Source organism: Abramis brama (genome assembly GCF_963993115.1).
Source record: "Abramis brama genome assembly, chromosome: 20".
Classification (NCBI taxonomy): Eukaryota; Metazoa; Chordata; class Actinopteri; order Cypriniformes; family Leuciscidae; genus Abramis; species Abramis brama.
The window spans coordinates 6,145,101-6,170,797 of record NC_139982.1 but is presented as its reverse complement, the minus strand read 5'-3'; the positions used below and the strand labels follow the sequence as shown (position 1 = coordinate 6,170,797).

Sequence of the window (25,697 nt, the reverse complement as noted above, 5' to 3'; positions counted from 1 at the left end):
CAGCTTACAAATACAACTAAATAAATAGCCGTGCACATTTTTTTCATATTCTTTCTTTTAAAACATGTAATCTTTTCCTGTAATTGCAATGTTACCACATTATTGGCTGTCTCTTCGAGTTGTTTTGAGCATGATTGGCTATTCAGACTGTCATCCAGGAATCTGGCCAATGGCAGCTATGCGCGCCTTTTACTGGTCAAGTTTGAAGTTTGAATATTCGTCTGTTAGAGTCTGTGTGTGTGTGCGCGCTGCTGCTGCTCGGGAGGATCTTCAGTACTAGCCTCCTTCGGTTCTGTGGCTTTTACATTGTTTAAAACATGGATTATTTTGCATCGTACTGTTACATTTTTATTTTGAGCGAGTTGCGGGATGTAAATGGACAACGAATTTTAACAACGTAGCCTACGTGTAACGGACATATTGCAGCTGCGGAAGGTAAATAACTTTATTTTATATAAAAATACATTCTACTACATCAAAATATAGTGTGTTAAATTGAGAAGCTAATTTTAAATGCGACTAGAGCAATATCGATATTATGTCAATGTTTCAGGCTGCATGTGTAACGTTAGGCTAAATATTGTCAGCTAAGTTAGTTTTTGATAAAAATAAATAAAAATAAACCTCAGCATAGTCTGAGCTTTACAATGAGTGAACTGAGAACATTGTGTCTTTATACAGAGAGGAACTCGAACCACTATGAAAACTAGGCTTTTGAATGATCGCGGGATATCGGCCTAACGTTACCGTCAAAATGATGAGTCATCATCATAATATGTTTTTGAGCTGGTGAGTAAAAATTTGCAAGCTTTTTATGTCTCTTTTAGTAAGTAAATACAAATAGCTAATAATATTGCTGTATGTGTGTGTTTCCCATTATCCAGGAATTTTGGGAATAAATTATCCAGCCACATGATCTTCAGTTGCGGTGAGTATTGTCATAGTAAAATACACGTGAAATAGAGGCAGAACATGTAAACTCTGCTCAAAGGCACACTGGTCCAAACCCTCCAGTCAAAATTGTACCTGTCTTCTTGATATGAGTTTTTATGGGCCTAGCTGACCCAAACATAAATGTCCTTTCAAAATGAAATTATTTTCAAACCTGTATGACTTCTGTGAAACACAAGAATGTTGGGAATAAAACAACATTGGAACCCATTTTATGGAAACAAATGTTCCCAATGTTTCATGATAACAAAAGAAGAACATTCTACTTGCAACATTTTGAGCATATTTTGGGAATGTTGCTAAAGTTAAAGTTGTACAATGATCTCAATATAACATTGTCCCAATGTTTCATGATAACAAAAGAAGAACATTCCCTCTGTCACGTTAGGGAAATGTTTTGAGGATATCATTGAGAGATGAGATGTTGAATGTTCTTCATAAAACGTTCTTCTAATGTGACAAGTTAACACAATTAGAACATTTTACTTGCAACATTTTGAAAAAATAAAATAAAATAAACCTCAGCATAGGAGCTTTACAATGAGGGAACTGAGAACATTGTGTCTTTATACATAACATAAATGTCCTTCAAAATGAAATTATTTTCAAACCTGTATGACTTACTTCTGTGAAACACAAGAATGTTGGGAATTAAACAACATTGGAACCCATTTTATGAAAAAAAAACAAAAAAAAAACAGTGAAGTCATTTCTCAAGATATCTTAATTAAGGTTATACAAAATAAATTCATACAGTTTTGGAACAACATGGAGTACCGGTAAATAACGATAGAGAGTCTATTTTTTGGATGAGCTGTTCTTTTTAGGACATGTTCCCAGGGTCCTTTGCTAAATTAACCATGGTTTTTATTATAGTAAAGTGTAGAAACAATATTTTTATGGTGGATTGATTACAATAATTTATTACCATTTAGTTAGTGTTGCAAAACCATGGTTAATGTTAGTAAGGGTTCTCCAGATTTATATAGCCTAACACTTAAGGAAAACATAAAAAATGGTCCTATGTCACCCAGATCAATAGTCTGTTAACACACATTAACACACTTTTTACATTTTCTTAAGATCAAGCATTGGACCAATGTTTACGGAGCAGAACAGGCACCAACAGAGAAACAAGTCCATCACTAGTAAGTATCCACTGCATTTTATAAAACCGTAGTCAATTTTAAACGCACAATGCACTCCAAAATAAAAATGATCTATTTTTTTCTCCCTCGTGCCAGATTTATATCTGTCCCAGATTTATATCTGACTTTCTTTCCACAGAGATTTTTAGAAAAATTATCATTAAAGAGAATCATATAAAGAGAAATGTGGGAGGAGCTTGAATTTATTGCCTAGCCCTGTTTGTTTGAACCGCGAGAGCCGTCAAAGCTTATGCTAATCCTATGTCATGCACCGACAAGAGCCTTTTATAGTCAACACGTCGGACGCAAGCAACTTGCAGTTTTGCCCCCACCAACAACGCATAGTATTGCATACAACGGTGCGTCGCGTATCAAAAACTGGGACGACACATTTTTCTACTCATAGACGCATATGGCGGCCGAAGTGTAGCGATGCGTAGCCTTGCAGGCACATATGCGTATCGATGCGTTGACTAACTCTTTGGGCGTAATTTGACTTGCATATGGCTGTCTGCTGGAAGCTAGTTATTTAAGTCGATAAAATTATAAATATGGTAGGGCTGGGGGAATTAACACGTTAATCTTCGCGATTAATTTGAGATGCTTAACGAGTTTATAAAAAAAATGCAATTAACGCAGCACTTTTTTTGCCTCATTTTAATGACTTCCTGTTGCGGAAAAGGCTGCAAAATATGCCGTCCCGCCCCTCCGTGTTTGGCGATCAGGTTTTATTCTCGCGCAGCTTTCATGACCGGGTCTTTTCCGCTCCGCGCTCTCCATTCCGTGTGTGTGTGTGTCGGCGCACTGACACACACACACAACACTGAGCAAACATTGAGCTCTTTGCTCAATGTTCTGCTCCGTGTTTGCGCTGCGCGTTCTGCTCTGTCGTTAACGGCCCAAACGCTCCAATCATGTACCGATCACGCACTGGAAAAGCAAAGTCAAATAACGTGAAATTTCTCAGCAGTAGACTTCTGTGAAATAGCCCTACTGAGCTGGTATAGTCATGCAACAATGGTAAAATTACCTGCTCTGATCACATGCTCTTGTAATAATAGCTTTGTAGGACTATGTTTTATTTTGATAATTAGAAAAAAATATATATAATAATAAATTGTTAAATTTATTATGTTGATTGATTATTGAAAATAATAATATATTGATATATTGATGTTTAATATTATTTTAATACAGGGCTATTTTCTGTTCCTTTTTTTCCTTTTTGTTGTTTAATTAGGTTATTCTAAGTTTAAATATTGATGATTACAAGCTTGGGGGAAATGCAATTAATTGCATTTAATTACAGCAAATTGTGTAAATAATCAGTTACTTTTTTTAATCGATTCCCAGCCCTAAAATATAAAATATGGATATGTTTCTTACACAAACGCATCACTTCGCTTCACCTTTCGCCTTTATTAACCTGCCAGAGCCGTGTGGAGTACTTTTATCATGGATGGATGCATTTTTATGGACTTGTCAAAAAAATCCCACAGGGAGCTACAGAATAAGAAATCTTTGAAGTCCACTTTTTTACTGTCTGTTTCCATCAGTAAAATTACAGTTGTTTTTTTTCACTCAGAATTGTGAGGCAAGAACACACAATTGCAAGAAAATATCAGAATTGTGAGCTGTCTTTTTTACTCCCCTCAGAATTCACCCTTCGAGGGAGTTTGATTGACAGGTATTTTTTACATTTTTATTTTACCAAAAATATTTTTTTCTAAAAAACTTACACAAATTAAACGTTGAGACTTTGTTTCAACTTTCATATCAAAAGTAACCTGCTCTGTCTTGTCTCTGCGTTTAAACGTTTCAGCGTTTTTTCTGTGATCCGCAATGTATTTTTCATTGCATGACAACATGATGTGTGGCGTGAGAGCGCCATGGCTTGTTGGACATAGCAACAGTAACTAAAGGGGGCGGGTCTTTGCAAATTGCATTAACCATGGCTACCTGTTAATTATCACTGGACTACTTCGCTCTCGCATCTCCCAAAAGTAAATTTTTTTTTGTTTTCTTGATTCCATTTGAATGGTTTAATTAAATTGCTATAACCAATTATTTAAAATGTAATGATTTAAGCAAAACGTTCTTCAAAGGTTAAACCAAACTTATTTGACGGATTGCCGTGTAGACCTTTGAGTTTCTCTGTGTTTTATGATATGATGATAGTTTTTCTCAAATGAAGCTAAAATGCTGCTGAAGTGACTCTCAGAGCAGCTGTATTGATGAAGTGCATTAATGTTCTCATATAGAAACGACAGCAAAAAAAAATAAGCCAGAATTGCTTTTTTTTCTCAGGTTTTACTAATTTATCCTGTGATTCTGACTTTCAAACGGCCAATTGCGAGTTTATATCTCGCACTTCTGAGAAAAAAAAGTTTGAATTGTGATTCGCAATTACCTTTTTTAAAAATTGTATTCCATGGCGGAAACAAGCTTTCATATGCACAGACAGTAGCTCACATTTAACATGCAGATTGTGCGCACACAGAAACCTACTGGAGCACAAAAAGTTAGTGTCAACACTGTCCTGTGATTTCTCAATAAGAAACAGAAGTTATAGCATATTTTTCTTTCTGCTTTTGAAGTAACTAAAACTTACAGCTTAGCTAATAGCAAAGAGACGATTCACAGGTATGATTAAATCACACTAGAAATTGTTCTATCTCAAATGCAGTACTACTTTATCTGTATCTGATTTAAAACAAGCAGAAATCTGTAAGAAATGTAACAATCCATAGACAATATAACTGATGAAAATGAGCTGTTACATCAGAGCAAAAGCATCGTGGGCAGTGCTGTGACATGCTGCAGCTGTGCTCAAGGCTACCTGAGTTCGAGGTTCACACTTCTCAAGCCAAGTTTGTAGTTTGTTAAAATAATTTAGCCTCTAGTTGTGTTATTAAAGGGATACTCCACTTTTTTTGGAAATAGGCTCATTTTACAACTCCCCCAGAGTTAAACAGTTGAGTTTTACCGTTTTCGAATCCATTCAGCCGAGTTTCTGATATTTGGAAGAATATCAGTAACCAGACAGTTTCTGGTCTCATTGACTTCCATAGTAGGAAAAAATATATACTATGGAAGTCAATGAGACCAGAAACTGTCTGGTTACTGACATTCTTCTAAATATCAGAAACTCGGCTGAATGGATTCGAAAACGGTAAAACTCAACTGTTTAACTCTGGGGGAGTTATAAAATGAGCCTATTTCCAAAAAAAAGTGGAGTATCCCTTTAACATGTATATAATGGATTAAGTATATGTTTTAAATTACAGAAACAAAATAGATACTCATAAGGTATCATATTTATACTTTTAAATAAACTAATCTAATTAATTTCTGATTAATAATTAGGCTGGCTAATTTTGAAAGTTTTCAAAGTCAATATTGCTTGTATGTGATCTTAATATGTAATATGTAGTTGTATTATTTTTGTTTACACTGTTGCATGATCTTCTTTTATAGGCTATGAGGAAAAACTCTACCATGCACACAGAGAATGGAGCTCAATTCTGCTAACTGGGATAGCAGCTGAAAAAGAAGAAGAGAAGAACAGTAGAACACCTATTAATGCAGATGACTTTATTCTTTTTCTGCAAGAACCAAGACAACCAAAGACTGATGATGAGCGCTCTGAGCAAACAGCAGTCAAGACGTGTGATTGCACATTGGACTTTACTGAGTTCTTCATTTAATGTTGGGCATCTACTGTACGCAGAACTTCTAATAATTTATGTGAATGCCATTCATAAACCTGTTAGATTTTTGTTTTATTTTAGAGATTAATAAAATTGTATGTTTTAACAATGTTATAGCTAAGCATTTTTTATGTTTAAGAGAACATTTTGGGAACAAAAATAAAACTTCCCACTAAAAAATTTATAAGAATGTTAAGTAGTATTTTTAAGAGTATTTTTAGAGAATGTTATCCTAACTTTTAGAAGAACGTTCTAAGAATAAAAATAAAACTTCCTGCTAAAAACTTTATAAGAATAAAGGGATAATGTTCTAAAAATGTTATGATTAAACATTTATAGAAGGTCATCATCACAAAACATTTTTAGAGTGTTCTTAGAGAATGTTATCCTACCTTTTAGGAGAAATAATGTTCTAACAATATTATTATTAAACATTTTTATAATGTTGTAAAAAAAAATGTTATCTGAACTTTTAAAAGAACATTCTGGGAACAAAAATAAAAACACCCCCTGAAAACTTTCTAAGAACGTTAGAGAATAATGTTGTAAGAATGGTACACCTAAACATTTTAATAATGTTTTTAAGTAATGTTATCCGAACATTTAAAAGAACATTCTGGGAACAAAAATAAAACTATCCGCTTACAACATTATAAGAACATTAGAGAATAATGTTATAAGAATGTTATTACTAAACATTTTAATAATGTTTTTAGAAAATGTTCTCTAAACATTTAAAAAAACATTCTGGGAACAAAAATAAAACTACCCGCTGAAAACGTTCTATGAACATTAGAGAATAATGTTATAAGAACGTTATTACTAAACATTTTAATAATGTTTTTAAAAAAATGTTATCCGAACATTTATAAGAACATTCTGGGAACAAAAATAAAACTACACGCTAAAAACATTATAAGAACGTCAGAGAATAATGTTATAAAAATGTTACTACTAAACATTTTAATAATGTTTTTAGAAAATGTTCTCTAAACATTTAAAAAAACATTCTGGGAACACAAATAAAACTAGCCGCTGAAAACGTTCTGAGAAAATTAGAGAATAATGTTAAAAGAATGTTACTACTAAACATTTTAATAATGTTTTTAAAGAATGTTCTCCAAACTTTTAAAAGAACATTCTGGGAACAAAACTAAAACTAGCCGCTGAAAACTTTCTAAGAATGTTAGAGAAAAATGTTAAAAGAATGTTACTACTAAACATTTTAATAATGTTTTTAAAGAATGTTCTCCAAACTTTTAAAAGAACATTCTGGGAACAAAACTAAAACTAGCCGCTGAAAACTTTCTAAGAACGTTAGAGAATAATGTTAAAAGAATGTTACTACTAAACATTTTAATAATGTTTTTAAAGAATGTTCTCCAAACTTTTAAAAGAACATTCTGAGAACAAAACTAAAACTAGCCGCTGAAAACATTTATAGAACAATACATGCTAATGTTCTTAGAACATTTTTAGAACAAAAAATTTCTAGCTGGGTAATGAGGAGGAGAAAGGCGGCGCAAGATGAAGGGTGGGTGTGGCCTTGACCATCTTGCGCAACGGTAGGCTACCATGCATGTTTACATTGGATATATTGCAATGGCACGAAGACACGCAGTCGTTTAAGCATTTCAGTTTGACCCAGAATCTGATCCGGATGGAGAAGCAACGGATCCAGCAGGACGTTTCCGAATGGTTAGTTTAAAATATTATGTCTGGATACGGTACTTTATTCGGATGGTTTACAGTTATTATAATGTAGCTAACGCTAACCTACTGTTGCCTTTTCATGATAGATCTGTAACGTCTGTAATTTATCTTATTACAATTACATCAAGCTCTGCGATATTGAAATGCAGATATCGCGCGCGCCATATAACCAACAGGAAAACGGTTATCCAAATAACAAAGAAGTGTACAACACTCGCGTTACAGTGTGTGTATTCACACACATAAACTGCATAGCTGCATAGCTAATGTTACAGCCACATTCTACGTGTAACGAGCTAGGTAACCATAAACAGTAAAGCAACACACTTATATATCATTAGTTGACTTACTTGTCCGAGGTGTGTAGCTGAGCCAAAGAGAGTTGGTACTGATCCAGACTTTAGTTTCAGACGTTCAGCAAGCCCAGCTCTGTATTGACCCTTCGGTGTTCTTTTGTACATCCAATTATTGAGCAATTGTTATGCTTCGCTCACTCAAAAGCCATGATATCTCTCGTGGACAAACTAAAATCGCGCGCGCGCGTTCCTACTTCCTAGCGCATTTTCTCATGGGCGGAAAATATTCTCTGGGCGGGCAAAGCAGAGACAGGGGAGGTAACAATTTCTCCTTATGACATCATAAGGGGGAGATTCAAGATCAGCGTGTATGAGCCTCCATTTTTTCAAAGGCAGAGAAAGATAGCAAAAGCTCGATTTACACCGATTGAAATTTCTAGAAACTTGGGGACCATATACAGGCTAGGGCAGTGGTTCCCAAACTTTTAACAAGCATGTACCCCCTGAGACATTATAGATCTTCCGGAGTACCCCCAACACCACCAATTGTTAACAACAAGTTTTTTTTATTTTTTATTAATATTTATTTTTATCAATTTTGTCGATAATAGTGAATAGAATCATGATACAAATCTCATCAAAAGTCAACATATGATACAAATAGGGCTGTGACGGTGGCAGTTTTTTACCACCGCCGGTAGTAATGGACCCAAATACCGGCGGTGTTGCAGTGGTCGGGGGTTGTTTTGAAATAAATAAATAAAAAAAACAAAGAAACAACACACTAAAGCCTGTAAAGCATTGAAATAAATATCAGTAAATACGGGTAACTTACATAATATAATAAAGTTGAATCTATTTATAAAAATAAAAAAAACTTTCGTTTAATATTTCCTCACAAAGACGCGTGATACATCCTACCACTCTGCTCTTTGAGAGGGATGTGGGACACGAGCAGGAAAGAGACCATCGATCTATTTTCTGATATCTACATGTTTTCTACTTGTAAAAGGTATGAAGAGCGAATTCTATCTTCCACAAGGGCAAAGCATTTAGGCTATGTTTGCGCGCTGCCAGAGAAAGCCAAACTAAAATCACCCGCGCGTGTGAAACGCGCTTTACAAATGAACTTGACGCGCCTTACCAATTATCATGTCTAATAACAAGCACAAACTGTGTTAAAAAGAATTTGACGTACAAGTAAAAATGTAGGCTATCTGTCCTACAGCGTTCTACTTTTACACAGTAAAGAATACGAAAATAATTTACCTAAAAGCAAACAAAGGAAGAAACGTTTATAATCCCCTTTGGAAATGGGTGAGACGCGAGTGAAGATATGGGAAAAGAAACAAGAGATTCCATGCATTTTCGTTTTGAATTGTTTTGTTTAAAAGTAGACAATTCAAGCTTTCTATAAGGAATAACTAATGGAATATTTTTAAATTCGCTAATAATCGGGTGACCAGATCGCAAACCAGAATTCAAAGCCGAAAAAGCTTAAGTTTATGAGCTCACGCACAACTCTCTCATTCGTCATGAATTCAAACTTTTCCATGGCTGCGATATAACATTTAATTGCTAACCTATTATTTCTTTTGTAAACAAAGCTTTGTGTGTCATAATATTAATGTAAAACAGCATTAATTTTTTTGGCAAACCACCGCCGGTACTACTCGGCCACCGCGGTGGTGCGGTTGTCAAGATTACCGGCAATTCGCGTACCCCCTGAAATCAGTCCACGTACCCCTGGGGGTACGCGTACCCCAGTTTGACAACCGTGGGGCTAGGGGAACTCATAATAATGTTAAAAAACCTCAGAAAGTGAAAATTTCATGTCATGGGACCTTTAAACACAAAACCCAGTCTTTAAACTACATTCACAAAACCCCTGACTCTTCTGGCAAAATCAAACACTTGCCTCAAAACCATTTGATCTGTGCTCAAAATCAAACTATGCTTTCAAAACATAAACACAGCCAGTCAATATATAAACACTCATCAGCATTCATTAGACACTACAGCAAAAAACTGAGAACACAGCGTCCAGGGCATGTCGTTACAGAGAAAAAAAATGTTTATTGCATATAGAAAATAATTTTGCCATAAATAAAAGTAAATAATTCAGAACTCAGTACAGCAAATATATTGCATACTGTAAGTACTGCAAGTAATACAGTATTGAATGTCTGTATTTTCAGTATAAAAAATAAAGTAAGCCCAAAGAACAAAGATAACTCTAAATGAAAAGTGTATTACACAAAATATTGTGCAATTGCAAAATCAAAGTCAATGAGAGACTCTTGCTGTTGGGAGAACAAAGGAGTCATTCCACCCTCATTTGGTAGTCTTGCAATTCTACAAAAGGGAAAATGCTCTTACAAATGTATACATACAGTAACAATAGTCATGGACATCACATTCATATGTAAAATGTATAGTAAATCTTTTTTTCTTTTTTCCCCAGTCCCCTGACAAACTGATGTACTGCATCAAATGTATACAGTAAACTTTCAGTCGCACAAATTAGAAAAGCAATACATTTACCTGTTCTCTTCTCTGAATGTCCTGATTACGGTGGCCACAGAGAATCTGCTCAAATTGGGTTTACTCTTTGTCCTGCTTCCCTCATTGCCTTTCCATGAACAAGAACATGCTCTATCACAGTTGCCCGAAATTGATCTGAAATTACTATTCTTGGTCTTGCTCTACGTTGTCCTTGTACTCTTCCTCCTCGTCCACCACCTCTTACACGAACTCTTCCTCCTCTGCCTCTCACATTGTTTCCATCCATTGTTGGAATCAACATTCAGCGTACCTGGACCTCCTGTGTACTCTGAACTGGCTTATATTCTAGACAACTGATTTGATCACATCATTAGAAACAAGTGTGAACAATTTTGAGTTGTTGTGTGTAAACGATGACAGCGGTGTTGTAGTTATGTTTAACTTTTGCCACATGTATTTACCATTTTGCAACACAGTGCAAAATGTGTTTTAGTGAGTGAGAATGTGTTTAGAGTTTTGCAAAAAGAGTGGATGAGATTTGCAAACAGTGTCTTAACTACCTGAACTTGTTTAAGGTTTTGCCTACAGAGTGAATGATTCGACAAATGGGTTTAGGCCACTGAGCACTGGGTTTAGAGAATGGGGTTTAGTGTTTTAGCAATTGTGAAATACTGTAAGACGCTTAATGCGAGTGATATTGAAGAACCACATTTAGTACACAATATAGGCCTACCTTATTAATAAAGCATACTTTAAAGAGGAAAACAGATTACATCAGATTATGAACAACACCCATAGAAAACCATTAGAAAACGCTTCACGTGCAATAGTGCCTTGCATGTTCAATAAGGTGTATAGGCTACTGAGTTTAAATGTCACCGTCTTACTGCATTGACGTTAAGCTTTTTCTTTATAATATGCTCTATGGGAGGAAAACTATATAGCCTACAGACAAGAGCCTATATGAACGAGGCAACGTTTCACGTTCACAGTGAAGGGAGGGCATCCTTCATCCTTTATAGTCTTGACCCCCAGAATGTTATATTTCTAGGCCAATGATGGTATTTCAACCATGTGGAGCAATCTTAGACTTGTTCATCATATTACAGTTTCTACCAATTGCTTACACACATTTTCAAAACTAAGTCTCCTTTTTTCAAAACTCTACACACAATTCTCAAAACTGCACACACAAAATGCAAAACGCCTCACATCTCCTTCAAAATGCAACACTGCATTCAAAATGCCATAAACACACGTCAGAATGAAGCATTTGCATCAAATGGCAAACACTTCTTTCATAATAGTACATTTTTGGATATACCATGTAAACACTGTTGTTCTAAATCTAAAGCTCTTTGGTCTTTCATAGGCTTATATCTACATTTCAATACAATGTTCTACAGTGAAAGTAATCTGATGTAACTAGTACACTGTAAACACCAATGCAATGTAGAAACAGAAAATATTTATTAGGCCTAACATTATTGTTGTATACAGTTATAAAACCATAAACATATGTACTGTAAACCAAAAGTATATTCTTTAGAATACAGTAAATAACACAATTGTGTGTGTGTGTGTGTGTGTGTGTGTGTGTGTGGGGGGGGGGGGGGGGGGGGGGGGGGGGTCCCAGGAATCCATTGTTCAAAACAGATCATCTGACCTTTGACCTATTTAGGCCTATACTACAGTAAAGCAGTGATTGGTTAGTGATCAGTTAAGCAATTAGTGTTTGCACATGTGACGAGTGTCTGTGTGACCTGGTGAATAAGTGTAGCATTTTGATTGGTTGTGTTTGGAAAAGGAAAGCAAGTCACTTCCTGATAGATCTTTGTGTTTTAGGTAGAGAATTGTGTGTAGTGTTTTGCAAAAAGGTTAGTGAATAAGGTTTGTGTGTGCTCTTTTACTGTCATATGATGGTCACACACATCTTAAGTAAATATGAAAAAAAAAAAATTAGAGGAGAGAGTAAAAAAAAGAAGAAGAAGAGTACAGGAAAAAAAATGTTTTTTTTAAACAAGCAACATAACTTACCAGTTTTGGAAATGTTGTTTTGAATTTATTGCACCAGTGTGTGAGACTGTGTTGTAGTGTGTGTGTTTGTGAGGGCTTGTGTGTGTCTGAGGGCAAAGTTTGTTTTTTCAGCAAGAGTGAATGGTTTTGAGTGTAGAGCTTCATTTTGACCTGAAAATATGATGTTTGGGAACTGGGTGAGACGTTGTGGATTTGTGTTTACAGTTTTGAGAATACGAGATATAGTTTCAAGAAATGTGTTTAAGCAATCGAGAAAAACTGTAATAACATTAGTAAATAAGGAAGGGCACAACTCAATGTAGTTTGTAGGACTGTTCATTAGTTACTTAGTTATTTAATTTTAATTAGTAGATAATTAATAGTAGTTCTTCAGGAGGCATGACAGAATTCATTAGTTATTAATTAACTAGCTGACACTTAACACAATCATAAAATTCTATTACATACTGATTAGTTAACACATCTCTTCCTTAGTAGTTAACAGTAGTGAAGAAGTAGTTAATGAAGAATTACCCATTAGTTCTTCAGTAATTCCTTATTAGTTATGCAGTAAGAAACAGTATTCTGAAGTGTTACCACATTTTCAACACATTTTAGTCCAGTTTAGTAAGAGATATTAGATTGTATGTTACATGTTTACTTACATACTAATAATTTATTCATATCATATTAAATAAAGTCTGTGAAAGGTTTGATATTGTGTAGTTTGTGATCCTCCATCAGCAGCTGCAGTTTCTCTCAGCTGTATCAGTGCAGTCACTGTGACGTCTGACTGACAGAGGTTTTTGTACGACTCTTTATCACTGTGTGAACACATATTTACTGTTGATATAGTGTTCACTCTGACAGTAATAATCTCCTGTATCTTCAGTCTGGACTCCACTGATGGTCAGAGTAAAATCACTGCCAGATCCACTGCCACTGAATCTAGATGGAGTTCCAGTATTACGGCTGTTTATATAATAAATCAGGAGTTTAGGAGCTTCTCCAGGTTTCTGCTGATACCAGGCTAAGTAGCTGCTGTATATTCCTACATCTATATGACACTCTATTGTTGCTGTTTGACTCTGTTGGACAGTTTTAACTTCAGGTTGAGTCAGAGTCACTCCTCTGGATTCTGAAGAAGAGAAAAGAAAAACTATTAGTGTTTAAAACTATTATCATCATATACTTTTACAAAAACACCAAAACCAGAGTCAGTTTTTACATCTTACCTTGAATAAACAGTGCAATGGTCCAGATGAAGATGTTGATTGTGTTCATTGCTGTAGTTTAGTCTTGTGTGATGATGAAGAGTGTGTTCTGTTCTGCTCTCAGTCATGAAGTGTTAAACTCACAGCACTATAAACACTCTCAGAGCACTGAAGCATGTGCTGACAATGCAAAGAAGTGGGCAGGATTTACAACAGCTTGTGCTGATAACAAACTCATATACACTAGAGTTACAGAATCATGACTTTATTTAGTATTTTTATTGTGACTCCTGAGACACTGAGGATGTGCAGATGAACGTCCATCTCTGTGTCCATATTCAGTCATGTGACCATCATCACTGCTACACTTCCACTAGATGAACCGCCATCACTAAAGTAAGATCATGAATCATGAGTCTGTTCAGAAAGTATCAGGACTGATTGTGAATCTCTAATCAGAGTTCATGGTGTCACTCCATCTATCATGAAGCCTCATGTGTGTCTGAAATCATCAAATGGAGAAGAAACAGGCTGTTAACCCTCAGGGGACCACAGTGTTTTGGGGGCCTTTGAGATGTTCTGACATGCCTTGACATTTGTGCTTTTTTCAGTTATTTATAAACATGTTAATGGCAAAGGTGTAAATTCACTCTATATAGCACAAACAGGGCTACCATAATATGCGAGCAACGTGTATGTAGATGTTTGTATTTTTAAGAGAATAATGTTTGTGCGTGGTTATTGGAAAAAATTAAAATGAAAGTTGCTGAATTAAGACCACAAAACACATATTAAATATGTGTCCACAAGACTTTTGACTAATGGATGTTGTCCCTTTGTGTTCTAGCTTCAAAATTATGTGAAAATAGTTTTGCTTTATCGTTCACAAAAAAAAAATACATTGATTTAAATGGTGTAAAACAGGTTTTGCTTGGAAAGCCAATATGCAAGGGGGAGGAGTAGTTTACACCTTAGATTGCATAATCTCTGCATAATCTCCCCACCCATTCTGCATAATGACTGCCTAATGAGCCATTCATTCAGGTGTGACACTGACTGAGCCACAATGCAACGACAAAAGATGTATTTAGAAGAAGACTTATATTGACCATTTAAGATTTCGCTTACATTTCTCTTGTAAATATGTTTTGCTATTTTATTAAAAATGTTACAATTACAACAATAACTAGATGCGAAAGTTCGTCGAGACAAACTTTAAGTTGGCTTGAGAAAAGTTTGGAGCAGAACGTTTTTTGCTAGGCAGTTGCTAGGATGTTATGGGTGGTTGCTATGGTGTTGCTATGGTATTTTGGGCGGTTGCTAGGGTGTTCTGGGTGGTTGCTAGGGTATTTTGGGTGGTTGCTAGGGTATTCTGGGTGGTTGCTAGGCGGTTGCTAGGGTTTTCTGGGTGGTTGCTAGGCTGTTTTGGGTGGTTGCTAGGGTATTCTGGGTGGTTGCTAGGCGGTTGCTAGGATATTTCTGATGGTTGCTAGGGTCTTTTGGGTGGTTGCTAGGCGGTTGCTAGGATATTTTAGGTGGTTGCTAGGGTCTTTTGGGTGGTTGCTAGGTGGTTGCTAGGGTCTTTTGGGTGGTTGCTAGGTGGTTGCTAGGATGTTTTGGGTGGTTGCTAGGGTCTTTTGGGTGGTTGCTAGGCGGTTGCTAGGGTGGTTTGGGTGGTTGCTAGGATATTTTGGGTGGTTGCTAGGGTCTTTTGGGTGGTTGCTAGGCGGTTGCTAGGGTGTTTTGGGTGGTTGCTAGGGTCTTTTGGGTGGTTGCTAGGGTATTTTGGGTGGTTGCTAGGGTGTTCTCGGTGGTTGCTAGGGTCTTTTGGGTGGTTGCTAGGGTCTTTTGGGTGGTTGCTAGGGTGTTCTGGGTGGTTGCTAGGGTGTTCTGGGTGGTTGCTAGGGTCTTTTGGGTAGTTGCTAGGCAGTTGCTAGGATATTTTGGGTAGTTGCTAGGGTCTTTTGGATGGTTGCTAGGCAGTTGCTAGGATATTTCGGTGGTTGCTAGGGTCTTTTGGGTGGTTGCTAGGCGGTTGCTAGGGTATTTTGGGTGGTTGCTAGGGTCTTTTGGGTGGTTGCTAGGCGGTTGCTAGGGTATTTTGGGTGGTTGCTAGGGTGGTTGCTAGGTGGTTGCTAGGGTGTTATGGGTGGTTGCTAGGCTGTTCTGGGTGGTTGCTAGGCGGTTGCTAAGGTATTCAGGGCGGTTGATATGGTGTTACTAGGTGGCTGGTAGTTGTCACAGATGGTTACTATGGAGTTTTTATAGAGTTCTTAGCATGATCTTGGCATGATTTAACACTTAACTAATCACTACTAGCATGTAGCTATTCACTGCTAGCATGTGTAGTATGTTGGAAGTGCTGTTTGCTAGCATGAGTCAAAAGAGCCAAACCTCATCTCTATACGATGTTCTGATACAGAGATATAGGTCTTACAAAACGGTTGCTAGGGTACTCGAGTTTGGTTGCTATGGAGTTGCTTGGGAGCTGGAAGATTTAAACTTAAGAAGTTTATAGTGGTTTGAAGTTTACAGTAGTTTACAGTAGTTTGAAGTTTGACAGATAGATAAATAAGTTAGATAGACACACACACACACACACACACACACACACACACACACTCTAACTCGCTCACACACTCACTCATAAACTCAGTGTGTGTGTCTGAGTTTAGAGTTTATAAGTGTATAAATTGATGAGTTTATAAGTGTATGAGTTCTTGAGTTTTGAGTTTATAAGTTTAAATCAGTTTAGAGTTTATAAGTTTAAATGAGATTAAGAGTTCAGAGTTTATTAATTTTATGAGTTTGAGTTCATAAGTTTATGAATTCATGAGTTTATAAGTTAATTAGTTTATAAGTGTTTATAGTTTAGAGTTTTTTAGTTTAAATTAGTCTCAATGGCTCATATAGTATATAGAACGGCAGTTTGGTTTAGTCTTCAAGGTGTTTAGATTTAAATTTTTGTCGGTTTGAATTTTTTAGAACTCCCCAATGTAAGTCAATGGAGTTTTTGAATGAGTTTTTTCGAGTTTTGATCGTCATTTTTAGGAAAACCGTAAGTCCGATCAGTCTGAAAAGATATAGCATACCGAGTCAGATCAGTCTGAGTGTCCGAGCCGAGTTTGGAGTATGTAGAGTTAAAGCTCTAGGAGGAGTTTGATATAGATTTTTTTAGGGTCAGAAGAATAATAATAACTAGATGCGAAAGTTCGTCGAGACAAACTTTAAGTTGGCTTGAGAAAGTTTGGAGCAGAACGTTTTTTTGCTAGGCGGTTGCTAGGATGTTATAGGTGGTTGCTATGGTGTTGCTAGGGTATTTTGGGCGGTTGCTAGGGTGTTCTGGGTGGTTGCTAGGTTTTTGCTAGGGTGTCCTGGGTGGTTGCTAAGGTCTTTTGGGTGGTTGCTAGGGTGTTCTAGGTGGTTGCTAGGGTATTCTGGGTGGTTGCTAGGCGGTTGCTAGGGTTTTCTGGGTGGTTGCTAGGCTGTTTTGGGTGGTTGCTAGGGTATTCTGGGTGGTTGCTAGGCGGTTGCTAGGATATTTCTGATGGTTGCTGGGGTCTTTAGGGTGGTTGCTAGGCAGTTGCTAGGATATTTTGGGTGGTTGCTAGGGTCTTTTGGGTGGTTGCTAGGCGGTTGCTAGGATATTTTAGGTGGTTGCTAGGGTGTTTTGGGTGGTTGCTAGGCGGTTGCTAGGGTGTTTTGGGTGGTTGCTAGGATGTTTTGGGTGGTTGCTAGGGTCTTTTGGGTGGTTGCTAGGCGGTTGCTAGGGTGTTTTGGGTGGTTGCTAGGATATTTTGGGTGGTTGCTAGGGTCTTTTGGGTGGTTGCTAGGCGGTTGCTAGGGTGTTTTGGGTGGTTGCTAGGGTCTTTTGGGTGGTTGCTAGGGTATTTTGGGTGGTTGCTAGGCGGTTGCTAGGGTGTTTTGGGTGGTTGCTAGGGTGTTTTGGTTGGTTGCTAGGGTGTTCTGGGTGGTTGCTAGGGTCTTTTGGGTGGTTGCTAGGGTGTTCTGGGTGGTTGCTAGGGTCTTTTGGGTGGTTGCTAGGCGGTTGCTAGGGTGTTTTGGGTGGTTGCTAGGATATTTTGGGTGGTTGCTAGGGTCTTTTGGGTGGTTGCTAAGCGGTTGCTAGGGTGTTTTGGGTGGTTGCTAGGATATTTTGGGTGGTTGCTAGGTGGTTGCTAGGGTCTTTTGGGTGGTTGCTAGGCGGTTGCTAGGGTGTTTTGGGTGGTTGCTAGGATATTTTGGGTGGTTGCTAGGATATTTTGGGTGGTTGCTAGGGTGTTCTGGGTGGTTGCTAGGCGGTTGCTAGGGTGTTCTGGGTGGTTGCTATGGTATTCAGGGCGGTTGATATGGTGTTACTAGGTGGTTGGTAGTTGTCACAGATGGTTACTATGGAGTTTTTATAGAGTTCTTAGCATGATCTTGGCATGATTTAACACTTAACTAATTGCTGTTAGCATGTAGCTATTCATTGCTAGCATGTGTAGCATGTTGGAAGTGCTGTTTGCTAGCATGAGTCAAAAGAGCCAAAACTCATCTCTATACGATGTTCTGATACAGAGATATAGGTCTTGCAAAACGGTTGCTAGGGTACTCAAGTTTGGTTGCTATGGAGTTGCTTGGGAGCTGGAAGATTTAAACTTAAGAAGTTTATAGTGGTTTGAAGTTTACAGTAGTTTGAAGTTTGACAGATAGATAAGTTAGATACACACACACACACACACACACACAAACACACACACACACACACTAACTCGCTCACACACTCACTCATAAACTCAGTGTGTGTGTCTGAGTTTAGAGTTTATAAGTGTATACATTGATGAGTTTATAAGTGTATGAGTTCTTGAGTTTTGAGTTTATAAGTTTAAATCAGTTTAGAGTTTATAAGTTTAAATGAGATTAAGAGTTCAGAGTTTATTAATTTATGAGTTTAAGAGTTCATAAGTTTATGAATTCATGAGTTTATAAGTTAATTAGTTTATAAGTGTTTATAGTTTAGAGTTTATTAGTTTAAATGAGTCTCATTGGCTAATATAGTATATAGAACGGCAGTTTGGTTTAGTCTTCAAGGTATTTAGATTTGAATTTTCGTCGGTTGGTGAGTTTGAATCTGGATTTGAATTGGGAGTTGGGAGTTTTTCCGAGTTTTGATCGTCATTTTTAGGAAAACCGTAAGTCCGATCAGTCTGAAAAGATATAGCAACTAACTTCAGATCAGTTTGAGTGTCTGAGCCGAGTTTGGAGTATGTAGAGTTAAAGCTCTAGGACGAGTTTGAGTCAACAGTTTTTAACAGAAGAATAATAATAAGAACTAGATGCGAAAGTTCGTCGAGACAAACTTTAAGTTGGCTTGAGAAAGTTTGGACCATAAAGTTTTTTGCTAGGCGGTTGCTAGGGTATTCTGAGTGGTTGCTAGGCGGTTGCTAGGATATTTCTGGTGGTTGCTAGGGTCTTTTGGGTGGTTGCTAGGCGGTTGCTAGGGTATTTTGGGTGGTTGCTAGGGTGTTCTGGGTGGTTGCTAGGCGGTTGCTAGGGTGTTCTGGGTGGTTACTAGGGTGTTCTGGGTGGTTGCTAGGCGGTTGCTAGGATATTTTGGGTGGTTGCTAGGGTCTTTTGGGTGGTTTATAGGCGGTTGCTAGGGTATTTTAGGTGGTTGCTAGGGTATTTTAGGTGGTTGATAGGGTATTCTGGGTGGTTGCTAGGCGGTTGCTAGGGCATTTTGGGTGGTTGCTAGGGTCTTTTGGGTAGTTGCTAGGCGGTTTCTAAGATATTTTCGGTGGTTGCTAGGGTCTTTTGGGTGGTTGCTAGGCGGTTGCTAGGGTATTTTGGGTGGTTGCTAGGGTGTTCTGGGTGGTTGCTAGGCGGTTGCTAGGGTGTTCTGGGTGGTTGCTAGGCGGTTGCTAGGATATTTTGGGTGGTTGCTAGGGTGTTCTGGGTGGTTGCTAGGCAGTTGCTAGGATATTTTGGGTGGTTGCTAGGGTGTTCTGGGTGGTTGTTAGGCAGTTGCTAGGGTGTTCTGAGTGGTTGCTATGGTGTTGCTAGGCGGTTGCTAAGGTATTCTGGGTGGTTGCTAGGCGGTTGCTAGGGTGTTCTGGGTGGTTGCTATGGTGTTGCTAGGCGGTTGCTATGGTATTTTGGGTGGTTGCTAGGCGGTTGCTAGGGTGTTCTGGGTGGTTGCTATGGTGTTGCTAGGCGGTTGCTAAGGTATTCTGGGTGGTTGCTAGGCGGTTGCTAGGGTGTTCTGGGTGGTTGCTATGGTGTTGCTAGGCGGTTGCTAGGGTGTTCGGGGTGTTTGCTAGGCGGTTGCTAGGGTGTTCTGGGTGGTTGCTATGGTGTTGCTAGGCAGTTGTTAGGGTGTTCTGGGTTGTTGCTAGGCAGTTGCTAGGTGTTCTGGGTGGTTGCTAGGCAGTTGCTAGGGTGTTCTGGCTGTTTGCTAGGTGTTCTGGGTGGTTGCTAGGCAGTTGCTAGGTGTTCTGGGGGGTTGCTAGGCAGTTGCTAGGGTGTTCTGGGTGGTTGCTAGGGTATATTTGGTGGTTACTAGAGCATTTCTAGATGTTGCTAGGGTGTTCAAGATGGTTGCTAAGGTATTTTTGGTAGTTGCTATGGTGTTACTAGGTGGTTGGTAGTTGTCAAAGATGGTTTATATGGAGTTAATAACGAGTGCCTTCAGTATAGCACTCGGCCGAATAGGCACAAGCATGGAGCAATATCGCAAGGCCACGAGTGTAATATTGCGTTAAAAAATACAAAAAAATGTAAAAACAATTTTTTTTTGGTTTAGGGTGGTTGCTAGGGAGCTCTTAGTGGTTGCTAGGGTGCTGAAACTGGTTGCTATGGTGTGGCTATGAAGATTTTAGGCCATTACTTATTGGTTGCTTGATAATATAAATCCTCTGAGGGAGAGAGAGAGGGAGAGACGCAGGGCTGTCAGGCCCTTTGGAGTCTGTGTGTGTGAAAACGGCAGTTTGGATTCAAATGTTTTTAGAACTCCCCAATGTAAGTCAATGGGAGTTTTTCCGAGTTTTGATCGTCATTTTTAGGAAAACCGTAAGTCCGATCAGTCTGAAAAGATATAGCAACGCGAGTCAGATCAGTTTGAGTGTCTGAGCCGAGTTTGGAGTATGTAGAGTTAAAGCTCTAGGAGGAGTTTCATATAGAAATTTTAGTCTCGGAATAATAATAATAATAATAATAATAAGTTTAAATAGGATTTCAATATGTTGGCTCTCTCAAGCCAACTTAACTAGATGCGAAAGTTCGTCGAGACAAACTTTAAGTTGGCTTGAGAAAGTTTGGAGCAGAACGTTTTTTTGCTAGGCGGTTGCTAGGATGTTATAGGTGGTTGCTATGGTGTTGCTAGGGTATTTTGGGCGGTTGCTAGGGTGTTCTGGGTGGTTGCTAGGTTTTTGCTAGGGTGTCCTGGGTGGTTGCTAAGGTCTTTTGGGTGGTTGCTAGGGTGTTCTAGGTGGTTGCTAGGGTATTCTGGGTGGTTGCTAGGCGGTTGCTAGGGTTTTCTGGGTGGTTGCTAGGCTGTTTTGGGTGGTTGCTAGGGTATTCTGGGTGGTTGCTAGGCGGTTGCTAGGATATTTCTGATGGTTGCTAGGGTCTTTTGGGTGGTTGCTAGGCAGTTGCTAGGATATTTTGGGTGGTTGCTAGGGTCTTTTGGGTGGTTGCTAGGCGGTTGCTAGGATATTTTAGGTGGTTGCTAGGGTGTTTTGGGTGGTTGCTAGGCGGTTGCTAGGGTGTTTTGGGTGGTTGCTAGGATGTTTTGGGTGGTTGCTAGGGTGTTTTGGGTGGTTGCTAGGATATTTTGGGTGGTTGCTAGGGTCTTTTGGGTGGTTGCTAGGCGGTTGCTAGGGTGTTTTGGGTGGTTGCTAGGGTCTTTTGGGTGGTTGCTAGGGTATTTTGGGTGGTTGCTAGGCGGTTGCTAGGGTGTTTTGGGTGGTTGCTAGGGTGTTTTGGTTGGTTGCTAGGGTGTTCTGGGTGGTTGCTAGGGTCTTTTGGGTGGTTGCTAGGGTGTTCTGGGTGGTTGCTAGGGTCTTTTGGGTGGTTGCTAGGCGGTTGCTAGGGTGTTTTGGGTGGTTGCTAGGATATTTTGGGTGGTTGCTAGGGTCTTTTGGGTGGTTGCTAAGCGGTTGCTAGGGTGTTTTGGGTGGTTGCTAGGATATTTTGGGTGGTTGCTAGGTGGTTGCTAGGGTCTTTTGGGTGGTTGCTAGGCGGTTGCTAGGGTGTTTTGGGTGGTTGCTAGGATATTTTGGGTGGTTGCTAGGATATTTTGGGTGGTTGCTAGGGTGTTCTGGGTGGTTGCTAGGCGGTTGCTAGGGTGTTCTGGGTGGTTGCTATGGTATTCAGGGCGGTTGATATGGTGTTACTAGGTGGTTGGTAGTTGTCACAGATGGTTACTATGGAGTTTTTATAGAGTTCTTAGCATGATCTTGGCATGATTTAACACTTAACTAATTGCTATTAGCATTTAGCTATTCATTGCTAGCATGTGTAGCATGTTGGAAGTGCTGTTTGCTAGCATGAGTCAAAAGAGCCAAAACTCATCTCTATACGATGTTCTGATACAGAGATATAGGTCTTGCAAAACGGTTGCTAGGGTACTCAAGTTTGGTTGCTATGGAGTTGCTTGGGAGCTGGAAGATTTAAACTTAAGAAGTTTATAGTGGTTTGAAGTTTACAGTAGTTTGAAGTTTGACAGATAGATAAATAAGTTAGATAGACACACACACACACACACACACACACACACAAACACACACACACACACACTAACTCGCTCACACACTCACTCATAAACTCAGTGTGTGTGTCTGAGTTTAGAGTTTATAAGTGTATACATTGATGAGTTTATAAGTGTATGAGATCTTGAGTTTTGAGTTTATAAGTTTAAATCAGTTTAGAGTTTATAAGTTTAAATGAGATTAAGAGTTCAGAGTTTATTAATTTATGAGTTTAAGAGTTCATAAGTTTATGAATTCATGAGTTTATAAGTTAATTAGTTTATAAGTGTTTATAGTTTAGAGTTTATTAGTTTAAATGAGTCTCATTGGCTAATATAGTATATAGAACGGCAGTTTGGTTTAGTCTTCAAGGTATTTAGATTTGAATTTTCGTCGGTTGGTGAGTTTGAATCTGGATTTGAATTGGGAGTTGGGAGTTTTTCCGAGTTTTGATCGTCATTTTTAGGAAAACCGTAAGTCCGATCAGTCTGAAAAGATATAGCAACTAACTTCAGATCAGTTTGAGTGTCTGAGCCGAGTTTGGAGTATGTAGAGTTAAAGCTCTAGGACGAGTTTGAGTCAACAGTTTTTAACAGAAGAATAATAATAAGAACTAGAATGTACATTTCCTGAAGAAAATGTGAAGTGGTGCTTGCAGTGGCAAAACTCGCCACTCGGTTGCTAGGGTGTTGTACATGATTGCATACGAGCCAACAACCATGTCTGTACGATGTTGTGGAGCTGAAATATGGCTTCTATATGTTGCAATATGGTTGCTAGGTGGCTCTAAATGGTTGCTAGGATGTGAATACACAGTTACCATGGTGATATTTACAGACTGTTTTCCAACTGAAACTAATGAGCCAACCCCCATCTCTATACGATGTTCTGATGCAGAGATATACGTTTTGCTAAACGGTTGCTAGGGTACTCTATTTGGTTGCTAGCGAGTGGCTTGTCAGCTGCCAATGATGAAACTCCAAAGGCTTCTTGTCACTATGAATGATATAAACCAACTCCCATGCCTCTGCGACATTCAGAATGGAAGATATGCCTCTTTGGATTTTGGTTGCTAGGGTACTCTGTTTGGTTGCTAGGGAGTGGCTTGTCATCTGTCAATGATGAAATTCCAAAGGCTTCTTGTCAGTATGAATGATATAATCCAACTCCCATGCCTCTGTGACATTCAGAATGGAAGATATGCCTCTTTGGATTTTGGTTGCTAGGGTACTCTGTTTGATTGTTTTGGAGTTACTTGGCAGCTGCCAATGATGCAATTCCAAAGGCTTCTTTTCACTATGAATGATATAAACCAACTTCCATGCCTCTGTGACATTCAGAATGGAAGATATCCCTCTTTGGATTTTGGTTGCTAGGGTACTCTGTTTGGTTGCTAGAGAGTGTCTTGGCAGCTGCCAATCATGAAACTCAAAGGCTGCTTGTCAATATGAATGATATAAACCAATTCCCATGCCTCTGTGACATTCAGAATGGAAGATATCCCTCTTTGGATTTTGGTTGCTAGGGTACTCTGTTTGGTTGCTATGGAGTTGCTTGACAGCTGCCAATGATGAAACTGCAAAGGCTTCTTGACACTTTGAATGATATAAACCAACTCCCATGCCTCTGCGACATTCAGAATGGAAGATATGCCTCTTTGGATTTTGGTTGCTAGGGTACTCTGTTTGGTTGCTAGGGAGTGGCTTGGTTGCTAGATATGCCTCTTTGGATTTTGGTTGCTAGGGTACTCTGTTTGGTTGGTATGGAGTTACTTGGCAGCTGCCAATGATGCAGTTCCAAAGGCTTCTTGTCACTATGAATGATATAAACCAACTCCCATGCCTCTGTGACATTCAGAATGGAAGATATCCCTCTTTGGATTGTGGTTGCTAAGGTGCTCGACAATGGTTGCTAGGGAGGGGCTTGGAAGTGTTGAGGTGATTTATGACTGTTGCTAGGGCGTTGCTAGGCAGTTGCTAGGGTATTCTGGGTGGTTGCTATGGTGTTGCTAGGCGGTTGCTAGGGTATTCTGGGTGGTTGCTAGGGTGTTGCTAGGCAGTTGCTAGGGTGTTCTGGGGGGTTGTTATGGTGTTGCTAGGCGGTTGCTAGGGTATTCTGGGTGGTTGCTAGGGCGTTGCTAGGCGGTTGCTAGGGTATTCTGGGTGGTTGCTAGGGCGTTGCTAGGCGGTTGTTAGGGTATTCTGGGTGGTTGCTATGGTGTTGCTAGGCAGTTGCTATGGTATTCTGGGTGGATGCTAGGGCGTTGCTAGGCAGTTGCTAGGGTGTTCTGGGTGGTTGCTAGGCAGTTGCTAGGATATTCTGAGTGGTTGCTATGGTGTTGCTAGGCGGTTGCTAGGGTATTCTGGGTGGTTGCTAGGCGGTTGCTAGGGCGTTGCTAGGCAGTTGCTAGGGTATTCTGGGTGGTTGCTATGGTGTTGCTAGGCGGTTGCTAGGGTATTCTGGGTGGTTGCTAGGGTGTTGCTAGGCAGTTGCTAGGGTGTTCTGGGGGGTTGTTATTGTGTTGCTAGGCGGTTGCTAGGGTATTCTGGGTGGTTGCTAGGGCGTTGCTAGGCGGTTGCTAGGGTATTCTGGGTGGTTGCTATGGTGTTGCTAGGCAGTTGCTATGGTATTCTGGGTGGATGCTAGGGCGTTGCTAGGCAGTTGCTAGGGTGTTCTGGGTGGTTGCTAGGCAGTTGCTAGGTGTTCTGGGTGGTTGCTAGGCAGTTGCTAGGGTGTTCTGGGTGGTTGCTAGAGTTTTTTGGTGGTTACTAGAGCATTTCTAGACATTGCTAGGGTGTTCAGGGTGGTTGCTAAGGTATTTTTGGTAGTTGCTATGGTGTTACTAGGTGGTTGGTAGTTGTCAAATATGGTTACTATGGAGTTTTTATAGAGTTCTTAAAATCTTTAATAACGAGTGCCTTCAGTACGGCACGAGGCCTGCGGCCTCGTGCCTATGGCCGAATAGGCACAAGCATGGAGCGATATCGCAAGGCCATGAGAGTAAAATTGCTTTAAAAAATAAAAAAAATGTTTTTTTTTTGTTTAGGGTGGTTGCTAGGGAGCTCTTAGTGGTTGCTAGGGTGCTGAAACTGGTTGCTAGGGTGTGGCTATGAAGATTTTAGGCCATTACTTATTGGCTGCTTGATAATATAAATCCTCTGAGGGAGAGAGAGAGGGAGAGACGCAGGGGTGTCAGGCCCTTTTGGAGTCTGTGTGTGTGAAAACGTCGGTTGGGATTCAAATATTTTTAGAACTCCCAATGTAAAGTCAATGGGACTTTTTTGGCCGCTTTTTCGTCCGCTGTGCGAACATCGTACAACCGATCGCTTAGAAAAGTCATAGCACACCTCTCCTCAATGAGCCGCTCGATTTGACGCCTCACTCAGGGGTCTGTGACAAACGGTGCGGGGCGAGT

General features: G+C 39.3%; 1 long non-coding RNA gene across 1 annotated transcript; it reads left to right on the top strand.

Annotated features, from left to right (window-relative positions):
- The first annotated feature begins 679 nt into the window (after window positions 1-679).
- Window positions 680-5,923, top strand: LOC311070830. The gene is made up of 4 exons (XR_014603719.1): window positions 680-789; window positions 885-928; window positions 2,035-2,099; window positions 5,577-5,923. It is a non-coding gene; the product is annotated as an uncharacterized lncRNA (long non-coding RNA).
- Window positions 5,924-25,697: the final 19,774 nt, after the last annotated feature.